The following is a 14784-nucleotide window of genomic DNA, read 5'->3' on the forward strand; positions in this document are numbered from 1 at the left end:
AAAAGAAGAAGGAGGAAAGAACCACGGTGGCGCTTAGAGGGAGGGGAAGAAGGAGAAGAAGGAGGCGTCGACGGTGGCGGTTGACGGCGACGGAGAGGGGGTGGCGACGGTGGTGATCTCGGCGGAAGTGGTAGAGGACAGTGACGGTAGCTGGAATGTGAGAGAGAGAGGGAGGATGGTGGTGATGGTAGTGAGGGTTCGTATGAGGGGGAATGGGTTCGTGATTTGAATTTACCCCACTTTTACTGTCGAATTTACCGTTAAAATTTTCTGATGGTAAACCATTGTGGGTAACCGAAACCCATCGTTTCATTAAATTGAGTTACCGTCGAATAAATCCGATAGTAAATTTGTTTTTGCTCCAAAAATTAGCGGTGGATTTACCATTAGAAAATAGAATCCGTTGGTAATTAAAAAACCTTATGAATTTGACGTGGTTACCACCGGTAAATCTGACAGTAAATCCACCACTATTCTGCGATGCTAAATTTGACGGTACTCGACATTTTTCTTGCAGTGATAGTGGATGCACTTGCATATTTAATTTGGGCCATAATCTGTCGATGGATGAACGTATTAAAGCAATAGTTGAAGGCCTTAATGAAGATTATGCATTGTTTCTATCCTTTTTAATGTCCAAATCTGAATTCATTTCTCATGTTGAAGTGGAATCCTTCCTTCTTGGTCATCAAGATATGATAGATAGATTTCAAAAATCTAATTCAAATTTTATCCCATCAAACTTTACTCAAATTTTTACTATCTCATGTAATAAGACTCTTAGTGTACAAAACAATTTCAAATTTGTTAATAAACAAAATACTACAGATACTCTAGATTCAACTTGTTTCAATAAAAATTCTACTAATATGCTTCTGTCTAGAGTGTTTAATAGCAAATGTACTTTTATTTTGACTTGGCATAATAGATTGGGACATGCTTCAAATAAATTGTTCAAATGATATACCTATTTTTTCTTCTTTAAATAATTCTACTTTCATAATAGGCAAAAATGCATGCATTGCCATTTGATTCATATTCTTTTCAATTTTATAATCATCTTGAAATGATATACACAAATGTTTGGGGCCAACTCCGATCACATCATAGATTTTGTTTTTGTGTCTTTTTGTGAATGCTTTCACAAGGTATACATGTATTTCTATATTGCATATATACTAAGTCTCAGGTACTTCAAGCATTCATCCAATTCAAAAAGCAAATGAAAACATTCATTGGATTCAAAATCAAAAGCCTCCAATCATGCATGACATGGTATATCTTTCTCATGCTTTTACTTCTTTTTTAGTTAAACATGGTATAAGTCATAGATTTTCATCTCCATACATACATCGGTAAAATCGAATAATACAAGAAAAATACTGAGTATTGTCGAATTCATTAAATAAATCTGCTGATAATAAAGTTACCGTCGAATTTACCGTCTCCTAGAGTTGACGGTATAAACGTTGCCGGAAACTACTTACCAGCGGATTTTTTTCGTCCGACGCTAATTACCAGCGGATTTTTTGTCGATATTTTCGATGGATTTGTTGAGACTGAGTTGATGATTACCGTCGAATTAATCTGACGGTAACTTTGGAGCCATTTCACTTGTTTAGGTGCCAAGTTACTATCCGACGGTAATATTTTTTATTTTGTTTGGCACAGTTAAGCCACAATCAGTAGTCAAATTAAAACTCTTGTTAACATAACTGTTAGCAGAAATATAAAATTAGCAAAAATCAACACATTTTTTTATTAAAAATAAATGGTTTGAATACAATAAAATGTCACAAACGTAGAAAACAAGAAGTAGACAAACAAGAAAATGAAACCCTACAGATCCCGGTAATCGTCGTTGTCGTCCCCTTGCTGAGGCGGCATGGTAAGTGCTGATGTTAATGCCCCTCCAGTGTGCATTTGCTGGTCGTACACCTCCATCTGCTCTCGCAACTGATCTAGCTGCTCTAGCTTCTCCGTTATGTCCGAGCTGATGGCAACGACTCTTCCCACGCATGCAAGAAAGTCGGTGTACCTCTGCTCAGACTGCTCTACCTACTGGTGAAGCTCTTATGTCAGCTTTTGCACCTCCTCTCTTAAGTCGACAACTTCCTGGGGATCAGAAGGGCTGGTGGTAGAGGCAGGGACTGAGGAAGCCGCCAACGTAGAGGAGCAGAAGCCACTGGTGAAAAATGACCCTAACCTAAAGTGGCGATTCTTGTGATGCTCAGAGGCAGTCTCGTGCCAAATCCTATCAGGATCTACTACTGAGGTCTCCGAGCCAGTTTCGTCGTTCCCACTAGGCGGTTGAGATTGATAGGTCCCGACCTCCAACCTCTACGTGTAATCCTCCTGTGTCACACACTTCATGATTAGGATAACAATTAAATAATTGCCTTTAAACCAAATATATAAATTTGAAACTTAGGATTAATTTCAACTAACATAATGGGCCGATGACCGCTTGTCAGTAAATCTCTCCTTGTTGGCCTTCAAAGTATCGGTATAGTTGAATGTTTCCGCCATTGTCGCCTCACGGTCCAACGACTTAGATTACAAATTAATATATCAACCAATAAAATAAATGGACAAATTAAACAACTAATTCAAGTAATTACTGAAACATTAAACAATGATAAAATTCTTACCAGTCTACTCTTCGTTTTCATGAACGTCGTTGACCCACCCGTATACTTTGACGACTTGGGTGAAGCCCTATTAGTGACTTTCGTCAGACCGCGATGCTTGAACCCATCGTTATGAGTAAAATAGGCCTCCAGGTCTTTCTTGATGGCTGGACAGATCCATGACATTAAGTGGTCGCACCTCTTACAAATGTCGCTCATCATCTGCTGAAAACGTTTAGCTATCTGGTGATTGTAGATCTTCTTGATCACGAGATTATGCTCCGCCAAAATAAAATAGAGTTGAAATAAAGTTAATTATTTCAACTTTATTGGGTTCTTATCGCCCACTTCTGAAACCATCGATCTCTGGTTTCAACCGAGATATACGTGTAGGTTGGCCACGGGTAGTCGTACATCAACTTAATGACATTGAAAATCAACTGTGTGCAAGCATTGGAGTTTGGTACGAACCTAGCAGAGAAAAAATCTAACATTAACAAACACACAGAAACACATAAAATAAAGATTAACAAACGTAAGATTACAAAATTGTATGTACTCACGCTTGCATGCCATCGGGTCAAATCCTCAACCGGATGACAGACGGTGGTGGATGGGCATTTTGCTCGAGGGCACTAAAGGAATCACCCATCACGGACTCTGACATCGCTGGATGTGCATGGGGCGTAACAGAAGGAGGCACATAGTTCGGGTTTGGGACCATGATAAAGTTCTGGTCTGCTGACGTCACAAAGGTCAACGGGGTAGTCAGGGTAGAGGGCGATGACTGGGCAATCATTGGGGATTTGGTGGAAGCCCACCCACTTGACCTGCCTTTGCTACCGGTAGTCATGTCTGCACAGCGAATATATTACTAACACTAATCAAAAGACAATTAAATTCACTAACTCTAAATATATTAATACACTTAATACAGTAAACGTATTAATAACATAACAAGCACTGATAAATAATAACATAAGTAAAAACCCAAGAAATAATAAATAATTATAACCAATATGAGAAAAGATAATTATAACAAATAACTCAAAACACTTAAAATAAGAATTTAAAGGAGGAACCAATTCATGTCACAATTAATACAAATATCTATCAACCCTAAACATAATTTTAAGACTTTCGAAAGCATATTAATAAAAATTTTGACAAAGTCTTCCCTAAAATTTAAATTTTTTTCACCCCTCAAGAGTTTCATCCAAACCAGCATATAAGGGTTGAAATCTTAATCCACCCACTAAGAGGCTTCAACCATTTTTACTAATCAACTCAAATGCACGATATATTTAATAGATATTCAAAGCAATCTAACTTTGTAAAATAAACAAACACTAAATCATATAATTTATTTTAATTTTTTCATCATCAAACCAATTTTAATAATCAGAATAATCAACACAAATCTAACATAATCAACACTGATGAGTTTGGAAAACTCTAATTTAATTTTGATAATGAACAAATATTATTGAAATATTTAATTACAAAATTATTAATTTGTTTTTCATCTAACATATGTTAATTAATAATTTTGTGATGCAGAATTTTAATTGGGCCGAAAATAAAAAGAAAATGTTGCTAGCCCAATGTTAAAATATTCAGCATTAATATGAAGTTAGTTTCTTATGGCTGAATGGGAGATATATCACTTGGGCCAGAATGAATTTTGTTGCTCCAAGCCCAATTATGATCTATGCTAAGTGATCCAATGCTTGATCCAAAAATACATCAGAAAAGCAAATGTTATCATTTGCCTCAAGCATTCCAACGGATCTCAATTTATGGCATATGAATGATGGCTGAAATATTTCATCACTTGGGCCAGTTTACTCTATCATTGCTACAAGCCCAAATTAAAATTATTGCTAAAGATCCAATGCTTGGTTCGAATCATAAAGAAAGAAAGCAATTGGCTCTATGTTTACAACGGATTTTATTTCTCACTTTGGGATGGATTTCAAATTTTAATTTGCTAAGCATTGGAAACATAAGTGAGAGAGTATGAGTAACTTGATTGATTTGATTAATGTAGCACGCCACTCAAGCAAGGGAAGTAAAAGCAATCACATTAATTTGTTTCATTTCAACTAATTGCCTTTACTTTAACTTTACATTCTCTCTCATCTTTCCTTCTTCTCTTTTGGTCATTATCCAGGAAGCCATGGAAGCTACACACCGAAAAGAAGATGGAGCACGTCTCAAGACCATCATGATGATGGCAAGAAAACATAACAAAATAAAAGTATGCTGTGGCTGAGATTTTTACCAAAAATGGTAAGATTTGGTGAGGTAATCTCGAGCTCTTCATACTCAAAAAGAAAGAAGAAGATTTGGCCAGCAAGAAAGGGATTCTTGGAGGCATGGCTTGTTTTTGATTCTGCTCAACCACCACATGAAGTAGCTAGAGTGGCGAAGTGATGGAAGAGGCAGAGATTGGAGTAGATGAAGCCATCATTATCATGAAGCATCAAGGGCCAGAAATCCATCTTGGAGAGCAAGCCAAGGATGGAGTGCTCGGATTGATGAAGAGTGATGACCAAAGAAGAACTAGAGGTATTTGCATGTTGGATTTTGCATGAGTTACCTCTTCTCTCTCTGTGGCCGAACTGGTTCTATTTTGAAGGAAAAGAAGTTAAGCTTGTTTTTTTTTTTTCAACTGTGAAGGCTTCTCTTCTCTATAAAAGGGGTGAACAGTCACAGTTTGATTTAAGGGAGAAAGTGTGAGAGTGCAAGGCACAGAAGTCTCATAGCTACCTAAGCTTATAGATTTTCTTCTCCTTCAATGTTTTCTATTTAATTTTGTCACATCTTGAGTCTCAGGGAAAAAGGCAAACAGTGAGGTTTGTATGAAAAAGCCATAGAGCGGAAAAAGACAGAGAGTGCAAAATTAAAAGAAAAAGTCATAGATGTCCTAGAGTTTCTTTGTTCATCTATGTTGTGTTTCATGATTATGTGGGAATCCCCTTGTAAGTTGGGTTAGCACTTTACAGTTTGTAATCAGAATGATTATAGTGAAATTCCATCATAGTTGTGATGGAGACTGGATGTAGGCTGCATTGCACTTAGCAGCTGAACCAGGATATATCTGGGTGTAATCTTCTTTTTCTACTACTCCATTTCTGTTTCTACTACACAGGAGCTAAAACCAAAAATATCTCGTGTCAAGTGACGAGACAAAAATAAAATGTCTCGTGGCTAGGGACGAGACAAAAACAGAAAAGTCTCCTCAAAGACCAGAAAGCGTAATCAAGCAAAAAGGGGGCTAAGATTTAACCCCCCTTTCTCTTAGCCACTGAAACTATCAATTGGTATCAGAGCTTGGTCTAAAAGAGATCAAGCTTTGCAACTTGGAGAAAAGATCCTCATGGCAGATAGCAGTGGCTCAAATCTGGTGTCCTACAACCTTACAGAAGGACAGTCAAGCAACAGACTGCCTCTTTTCAATGGGAAAAACTATACCTATTGGAAGGAGAGAATGAAGATATTTGTGCAAGCAGTAGACTACAGACTATGTAAGATTATCCTGGAGGGTCCTCAATTTCCAATCAACACAAGTGCTGAAGGAGTAGTCACTCTTAAACCAAAAGCAAGCTGAATCGAAGAAGATAGAAAGAAAGTAGAGCTAAATGCCAAGGCTGTAAATCTACTCAACTGTGCTATCAGCTTCGAGGAATACCGACGGGTATCACGATGCACAACGGCAAAGGAAATTTGGGATAAACTGCAAATCACTCATGATGGAACCACCATTGTGAAAAAGACTCAGATAGACATGTTAAACAGGGAGTATGAAATGTTTACAATGAAGGAAGGAGAATCCATTGATGAACTGTTCGAATGGTTTAACACCATATTGTTGGCTTGGATGCTATGGGAATAACACACTCTGATTCTGTGCTTGTGAGAAGAGTTCTGAGATGTCTCGCTAAAGAATGGGAAACAAAAGCTTTAATTTTTCTGAGAGCAGTAACTTTGATTCCATGACACTTGATGATTTGAGAGGAAACCTTCTTGCTTTTGAAAACACTTATTTGAAAAAAGAGTCAAAAAAGAAAGGAATTGCTTTTTCTTCTGTAACTAACCCCTTGGATGATGAATCTAGTGATAACTCCTCTGAAAATGAATTTGTGTTGTTTGTCAAAAAATTCAGGAAAATGGTGAAGTTCAAAGGCAAAGGCAGCAGCTCAAGAAAAATGAAGAAAGACCTTAGCAAAGTAACTTGTTACAACTGCAAGGAAATGGGGCATTTCAAATCTGATTGTCCCAAGTTGAAGAAAGAGGAGAAGAAAAAAGGAGGGAAGAAGAAGGGTTTAATGGCATCATGGGAAGACTTGGAAAATGACTCAGACAGTGATGAAGAATCTGAGATCAAGTCACAGCCTTGTCTCATGGCAAATCATGTAGATCAGGTATTCTTTCAAAACCCTGACACTGAAGACCTTCATCTTATGATAGATCACCTTTCTAAAAAAATAAGATGTTTTCTGCTTGATAATCAAGGTCTTGAACAACAAATTATCATTCTTAAAGCTAAAAATAGTTTTCTTAAAGAAAAAGTGAGGGAGGCCGATACTGCTTGTGATCTTGTAGAAGAAAATAAGCTGTTGAAAGCTCAACTTAGAAGTTGTGAAAGTGATCACTCGGTAGTTGCATATGTAAACTGTTTTAAAGAAAATGAAGAGTTGCTGAAAAAGGTTAAGAGTCTTGAAAATGATTTAGCCAAATTTACTTAAAGTTCTGAAAATCTAAATCAAATATTGGCTAGTCAAAAACCACTCTTTGATAAAGCTGGTTTGGAGTTTTATAAATCTGATAAGAAACCTTCTTTTAAAGATAGAGCTTCTTCATCCAATGACACAAGGTTTCAAGATCCCACCTACTTTAACAAAACAGCAACTCCAAAATTTTGTAGGTTATGCAACCGAAGTGGTCATTTTCCCGTTCAGTGTTTCTTTGGTGAAAGAATGATTGGTGATAAAGTTAACAAAGTTGTTCTTGATTACAATGATTTGGGACATAGGAGATGGTTTAACGTGAAAGGATCCAAGAAAATTTGGATACCTAAGGTCACTTGAGCTTATTTTGTAGGTGTGCCTAGCATCTAAGAGAAAGGAAAATATGTGGTACATGGACAGCGGATGCTTTAGGCATATGACCGGAAAGACAACCTTCTTCATAAAGCTTGATGAATATGATGGAGGACTTGTCACTTTCGGTGATGATGGAAAAAGAAAGATAGTGGCTGTTGGAAAAGTTGGTAAAAGCTTTTCATCTTGTATAAATGATGTTCTTCTTATAAATGGTTTGAAACATAATCTACTTAGTGTAAGTCAATTGTGTGATTTAGGATTTAAAGTGATTTTTAGAAAATTTGTGTGTTTGGTTGTTTGTGAAAAAATTGGGGATATTCTTTTTGAAGCTAAAAGATGCAACAATGTGTATGGATTAACTCTTGAGGACTTTAAAGAAGAAAATGTAACATGCTTTACATCTCTTGAATCCAAAAAATGGCTATGGCATAGAAGGTTGGGTCATGCTAGCATGTACCAAATCTCTAAGCTAGTAAAGAAAAATCTGGTTAGAGGAATTCCTAAAATCAAATTTGATAAGGATCATACTTGTGATGCTTGTCAATTAGGCAAACAAGTTAAATCCTCTTTTAAACCAAAAAATGGAATTTCAACCAAAAGGCCATTAGAGATGTTACACATCGATCTTTTTGGTCCAACAAGAACTCAAAGTTTAGGAGGTAAACACTATGGCTTAGTTGTGGTAGATGATTACTCTAGATTTGGTTGGGTACTTTTTCTTGCTCATAAAAATGATGCTTTCCATGCTTTTTCAACCCTTTACAAGAAAATTCAAAATGAAAAAGATTTAAAAGTGGCCCATTTGAGAAGTGATCACGGAAAAGAATTTGAAAACCAAGACTTTGAAAAGTTCTGTGATGACTTTGAAATTACTCATAATTTTTCATGCCCTAGAACACCTCAAAAAAATAGGGTTGTTGAAAGAAGGAATAGAAGCCTTCAAGAAATGACTAGGGCTATGTTATGTGAGAATGTGGTTCCTAAATTTCTATGGGCTGAAGCTGTAAATACAGCATGTTATATTTTGAATAGGACAATAATTAGAAAATGGTTGAAAAGAACTCCTTATGAGCTATGGAAAGGAACCCCTCCAAATCTTAAGTACTTTCATGTTTTTAGATGCAAATGTTTTGTGCTTAACAACAAAGAAAATCTTGGTAAGTTTGATCCAACATCTTATGAAGGAATGTTTGTTGGATACTCTACCACTAGCAAGGCCTATAGGATTTATCTCAAAGAACATAGGACCATAGAGGAATCCATACATGTTATTTTTTGTGATTCTAATTTAATTCCCAGTACTATGATATATAATGATTCAGATTGTGAAGGAGCTGGAACAAGCAAAGAGAATCCCAAGTCTGCTAAATTGAAGAATCTGCCAGTCCAGATTTGTCTCGTCAGATTGGAGGAGACATTTCCATTTTGTCTCCTGAGCCAGCATGAGAAACTGAAACAGTGAGACCAACAGAAACTCATCATAGCTCAACACCACAAAGGAAGCCTAGAGAATGGAAGTCTATGAGGGGTTATCCTCATGACTTCATCATTGGTGATCCCTCCCAAGGAGTGACAACAAGATCCTCAACCAAAAGGCAATCCGAACCAAGCAACTTTGCACTCTTGTCACAAATGGAGTCCAACAATGTCAAACAAGCTCTTGAAGATCCATCATGGGTGAAAGCCATGCAAGAAGAGCTTGCTCAATTTGACAAGAATGAGGTTTGGACACTAGTACCTCATCCGGATGGTAAGAAAGTTACGGGTATTAAATGGGTGTTTAAAAATAAACTTGGTAAGGATGGACAAGTTGTTCGTAACAAGGCTAGACTAGTGACCCAGGGTTACGATCAAGAAGAGGGTATAGATTTTGATGAATCTTTCGCTCCGGTAGCTAGAATGGAAGCAATTAGATTGCTTCTTGCCTATGCTACCCATAAGGGTTTCAAAATGTTTCAAATGGATGTTAAATGTGCTTTTCTTAATGGCTTTATTGATAGAGAAGTGTATGTGGCCCAACCCCCTGGTTTTGAATATAAAGATTTTCCAAATCATGTTTTCAAATTAACTAAGGCTCTTTATGGTCTTAGGCAAGCTCCAAGAGCTTGGTATGAAAGACTTAGTGCCTTCTTATTGGAAAATCAATTTCAAAGAGGTACCACGGACACAACTTTATTTATTAAAGCATCTAATGATGATATTCTTCTAGTTCAAGTTTATGTGAATGATATTGTGTTTGGTTCGGCCAATGAGTCCTTGTGTGAAGAGTTTGGAAAACTCATGACTAGTGAGTTTGAGATGAGTTTAATGGGAGAGCTTACTTTCTTTTTTGGCCTCCAAATTAAACAAACTCCTAGTGGTACTTTTATTCACCAAGAAAAGTATGCAAAAGAACTTATCAAAAAGTTTGGCCTAGAAAACTCTAAACCAATGGGAACACCAATGCATCCAAACAATAAACTTGAAAAAGATGATGATGGCAAAGATGTGGATGAAACACGGTATAGAGGAATGATTGGTTCACTAATATATCTTACCTCCTCTAGACCGGATATTGTTCAAAGTGTGGGTGTATGTTCAAGATTTCAATCTCACCCAAAAAAATCACATCTTACAGCCGTTAAACGCATCATTAGATACATTAAGGGAACATGTGATTATGGCTTGTGGTATCCAAAATCTGATGATTTTGTGCAGTAGGGTTTTGTGATGCAGATTATGCGGAAGATAGAGTGGATAGAAGGAGCACCTCCGGCATGTGTTGCTTCCTTGGAAGCTTACTCAATATGTGGTCAAGCAAAAAACAAGCCATAGTAGCTCTATCCACAGCTAAAGCTGAATACATATTCGCTTTTGCATGTTGCTCACAATTAATTTGGTTAAAAACACAATTGAAAGATTACAAATTAAAGATCAATAGTATACCATTATTTTGTGATAACATGAGTGCTATAAATATTTCAAAAAATCCTGTTTTGCACTCAAGAACAAAGCACATTGAGATCAAATATCATTTTATTAGAGAACATGTGCAAAAGGGTACTATTGATATTCAATTTGTAAAATCTGAAGATCAACTTGCTGACATTTTTACAAAACCCCTCTGTGAAGACAGATTCTGTTCACTAAGAAAAAGCTTGGGAATGTTTGATTTAAGTTCTGTTGAGAATTTGTGAAAATTTGACTCTGCTCAGTTTTGTCTCGTAGGTATGGATGAGATAAAAATACAAGCGTGTTGGAGAAGCTGTAATCAAGGGAGAGGCTACGCAAAATTTATCTTTCATGGGCCCCACAAAATCTCTTTGACCCCACCTTGACCTTTTGTTGGTTCTTCATTTTATGAGGATCAAAATCTTTTTGTTGTCTTATCAAATCTTATTGGAAGTGGTTATTGTCAAATCAAATCCCTCTCTCCATCTAATCCCTTGATTCTAGGAAACCACCTTTCAATTTATTTCAAATAAAAGGGAAACCCCTTGGTTAATAACCGCGCCATAATACTCATTAACTTCCTCCATTATCTCTTTCCAATCAACATTTAATGCCCTCTAACCTCCCTTCACTCACCACACCTTCGGGCATCACTTCATCTTCCATCCCCATTCTTTCCCTTCACCATGAAAAAGAAAACGGCACTTAGAAGAAGTGGCCGAACCCCCATTCTAAAAAGTACACCTTTTTCATCACCTCAAACTCACACCCATATCCATCTTCATTCTACATCCTCTTCTACTCATACACCTCCCTCTAAAAGACCGAAACTATGCGCCGAAAAGTCATTTCTCAGAAAACTTCAGGGAGAGGAAAGACAGGAAAGAACAAGCAACCGAGTGTTGAAGATGATGAAGAGGAATCACACACCTCACCCCCTCCATCACCACACAAAAAATCCACTCCACATGCATCCGGAAAAGGCTCTCAGAAGACGAAAAATTTTGTGTTACATGATACTAGAGAACCTGCAAATTTGGAATCACTAGAATTCAAGAACAAATTTCACAAAACCCACTCACATTTTGATCCCTCTCGGTTCTACTCTTGTGCCTTCTACGAATTCCACAAAGAGATTTTGCTGAAACATCATCTCTGCCCATCATACTTGGTGAATCTTGAAAATCTGGCCACCAAAGGAATAAACTTTTCTTCTCTGTTCGATGCCCTAAAGTGGACCCCATTGGTTCACATCCAGAAACTTGTCTACCCGGGGCTGGTCCGGGAATTCTATGCGAACATGCGTTTGATAGATGGCTCAATCCATTCTTACGTCAAGCGTGTTTACATGACTCTCAATCCTCAAACCATAAGCGCTGCTCTTGGGTACGAGGATGAAGGACCAAAAGTTTACATGATTGATAAATGGGATGATCAGGTTGGAGTCGCACAGCAAATTGTCTTACAACACATATGTGCAAATCTTTCTGGATTAGATGGATTAATCCCAACTCATAAAGCACTCGGTCCTGAGAACTCACTACTGCACTGGATCATCACTCACATCCTAACTCCACGAAGTGGTTCTCACAATAGAGTAACAGTTTCTGACTCCATTATTCTCTTTGCCCTTGTTACTTTTTCTCCAATTTCTTTTGCTTATATTATGATACGTCATATGTGGGAAGTAGTTAAAAGTACTAAAAAGGCTAATCTTCTTTATGGAATGTTTCTCACATGTATCTTTGAGTATTTTAAGGTTGATTTATCTAATGAAGCTGTTGAGAACAAGGTTTTGATGATTAAAGGAGGAGGAGTTTCGGGTAAGAAAAGTAAGCGCTACATGCCCTTCGAGCCGTCACTCAGCGATCTTGAGAGTCGTCCCCCTGAAACCTTCCAAAGTGACTGCATCAATCAGGGAAGTTCTTAATGAATTCCTCAACATGTCAAAGTTAATGGTTCAATCCCACAAGGCTGCCCGGAAGTTAGCATATGAAAATGAAAAGGCCTGGAGGAAATGTCACGAAAGGGTGGGCTTCATGGTTCAAAGCTTTGAGGATGAGATGGGGACAGAGGATAAAGAAGAAGATTCTGACTCAGAGTTCAATCTTTCAGACGATTGATGACTATTTCTTTGTTTTCATTTGATATTGGCATTTTTAGGCTCAATCTTATTTTGCAGAGGCATGAATTGATACTCACTGCTCTAAGACACTTTGACACACATTTGGCATTTTATTATGGATACTTTGTTGTGCTGCCAATACTTTCCTTTGCAGGTACCCCTTGATGCCAAAAGGGGGAGGAAAATGATTTTAAAATTGAAACTGGAAAACAGGGGATGAAACTCTCTTTGAGAGTTCATGATCACCTCTGTTGATGATTGAAGATAATGCATGCTAATAATGCATTTGCTTTATGATGTTTGATAATGCATTCGATTTATCCTGATTACTGCCATTATTTGATGTGTGTTTATCTTGGTAAAATGTGTGTTTACTGTGTTTATAATATATTTGACTTACCTTGATAAAATGATTTATGTTGGATCTATTTTTGGCAGTTCCTTTAGTTCTTAATGATGAAAGTTGCTGTATTCAGAAAGACTGTATCATGATTGAAAAATATTTTTCCAACAAAGATTGCTCTGATTTATTGAAAAATATTTTTCACCAATTTGAACAGCAAGTCTTTCTTCAAAAACAAATTTTGTTTGCTTATGTTGAGATTGAGCAGAAAATTAAAATTGTGATAGCAAATAAGTTTTGTATATCATTCAAATCTGCTCATAAATCAAGCATCTAGCATAATGGAATGAATATGCTAAATAACATTGTTACTTAAAGTTTGATTTAAATGTTACAGGTTAGTGCTTCCCTTGGTAAAAACAACACATATTTAGGGGGAGCCATGTGACAATTTAAAAGGGGGAGAAATTCAAAACTCAAAGGGAGTACTTTATACTCAAATCTTTAAATTTTCTTCCATTTCAATTTTAATAATGTTTGTCATCAAAGGGGAGATTGATGAGTTTGGAAAACTCTAATTTAATTTTGATGATGAACAAAAATTATTGAAATATTTATTACAAAAAATTATTAATTTATTTTTCATCTAACATATGTTAATTAATAATTTTGTGATGTAGATTTTTAATTGGGCCAAAAATAAAAAGAAAATGTTGCTAGCCTAATGTTAAAATATTCAGCATTAATATGAAGTTAGTTTCTTATGGCTGAATGGGAGATATATCACTTGGGCCAGAATGAATTTTGTTGCTCCAAGCCCAATTATGATCTATGCTAAGTGATCCAATGCTTGATCCAAAAATCCATCAGGAAAGCAAATGTTATCATTTGCCTCAAGCATTCCAACGGATCTCAATTTATGGCATATGAATGATGGCTGAAATATTTCATCACTTGGGCCAATTTACTCTATCATTGCTACAAGCCCAAATTAAAATTATTGCTAAAGATCCAATGCTTGGTTCGAATCATAAAGAAAGAAAGCAAATTGGCTCTATGTTTACAACGGATTCTATTTCTCACTTTGGGATGGATTTCAAATTTTAATTTGCTAAGCATTGGAAACATAAGTGAGAGAGTATGAGTGACTTGATTGATTTGCTTAATGCAGCATGCCACTCAAGCAAGGGAAGTAAAAGCAATCACATTAATTTATTTCATTTCAACTAATTGCCTTTACTTTAACTTTACATTCTCTCTCATCTTTCCTTCTTCTCTTTCGGTCATTATCCAGGAAGCCATGGAAGCTACACACCGAAAAGAAGATGGAGCACGTCTCAAGACCATCATGATGATGACAAGAAACATAACAAAATAAAAGTATGCTGTGGCTGAGATTTTCACCAAAAATGGTAAGATTTGGTGAGGTAATCTCGAGCTCTTCATACTCAAAAAGAAAGAAGAAGATTTGGCCAGCAAGAAAGGGATTCTTGGAGGCATGGCTTATCTTTGATTCTGCTCAACCACCACAGGAAGTAGCTAGAGTGGCGAAGTGATGGAAGAGGCAAAGATTGGAGCAGATGAAGCCATCATCATCATGAAGCATCAAGGGCCAGAAATCCATCTTGGAGAGCAAGCCAAGGATGG

Source organism: Arachis stenosperma, chromosome 5 (assembly GCF_014773155.1).
Source record: "Arachis stenosperma cultivar V10309 chromosome 5, arast.V10309.gnm1.PFL2, whole genome shotgun sequence".
Taxonomy (NCBI): Eukaryota; Viridiplantae; Streptophyta; class Magnoliopsida; order Fabales; family Fabaceae; genus Arachis; species Arachis stenosperma.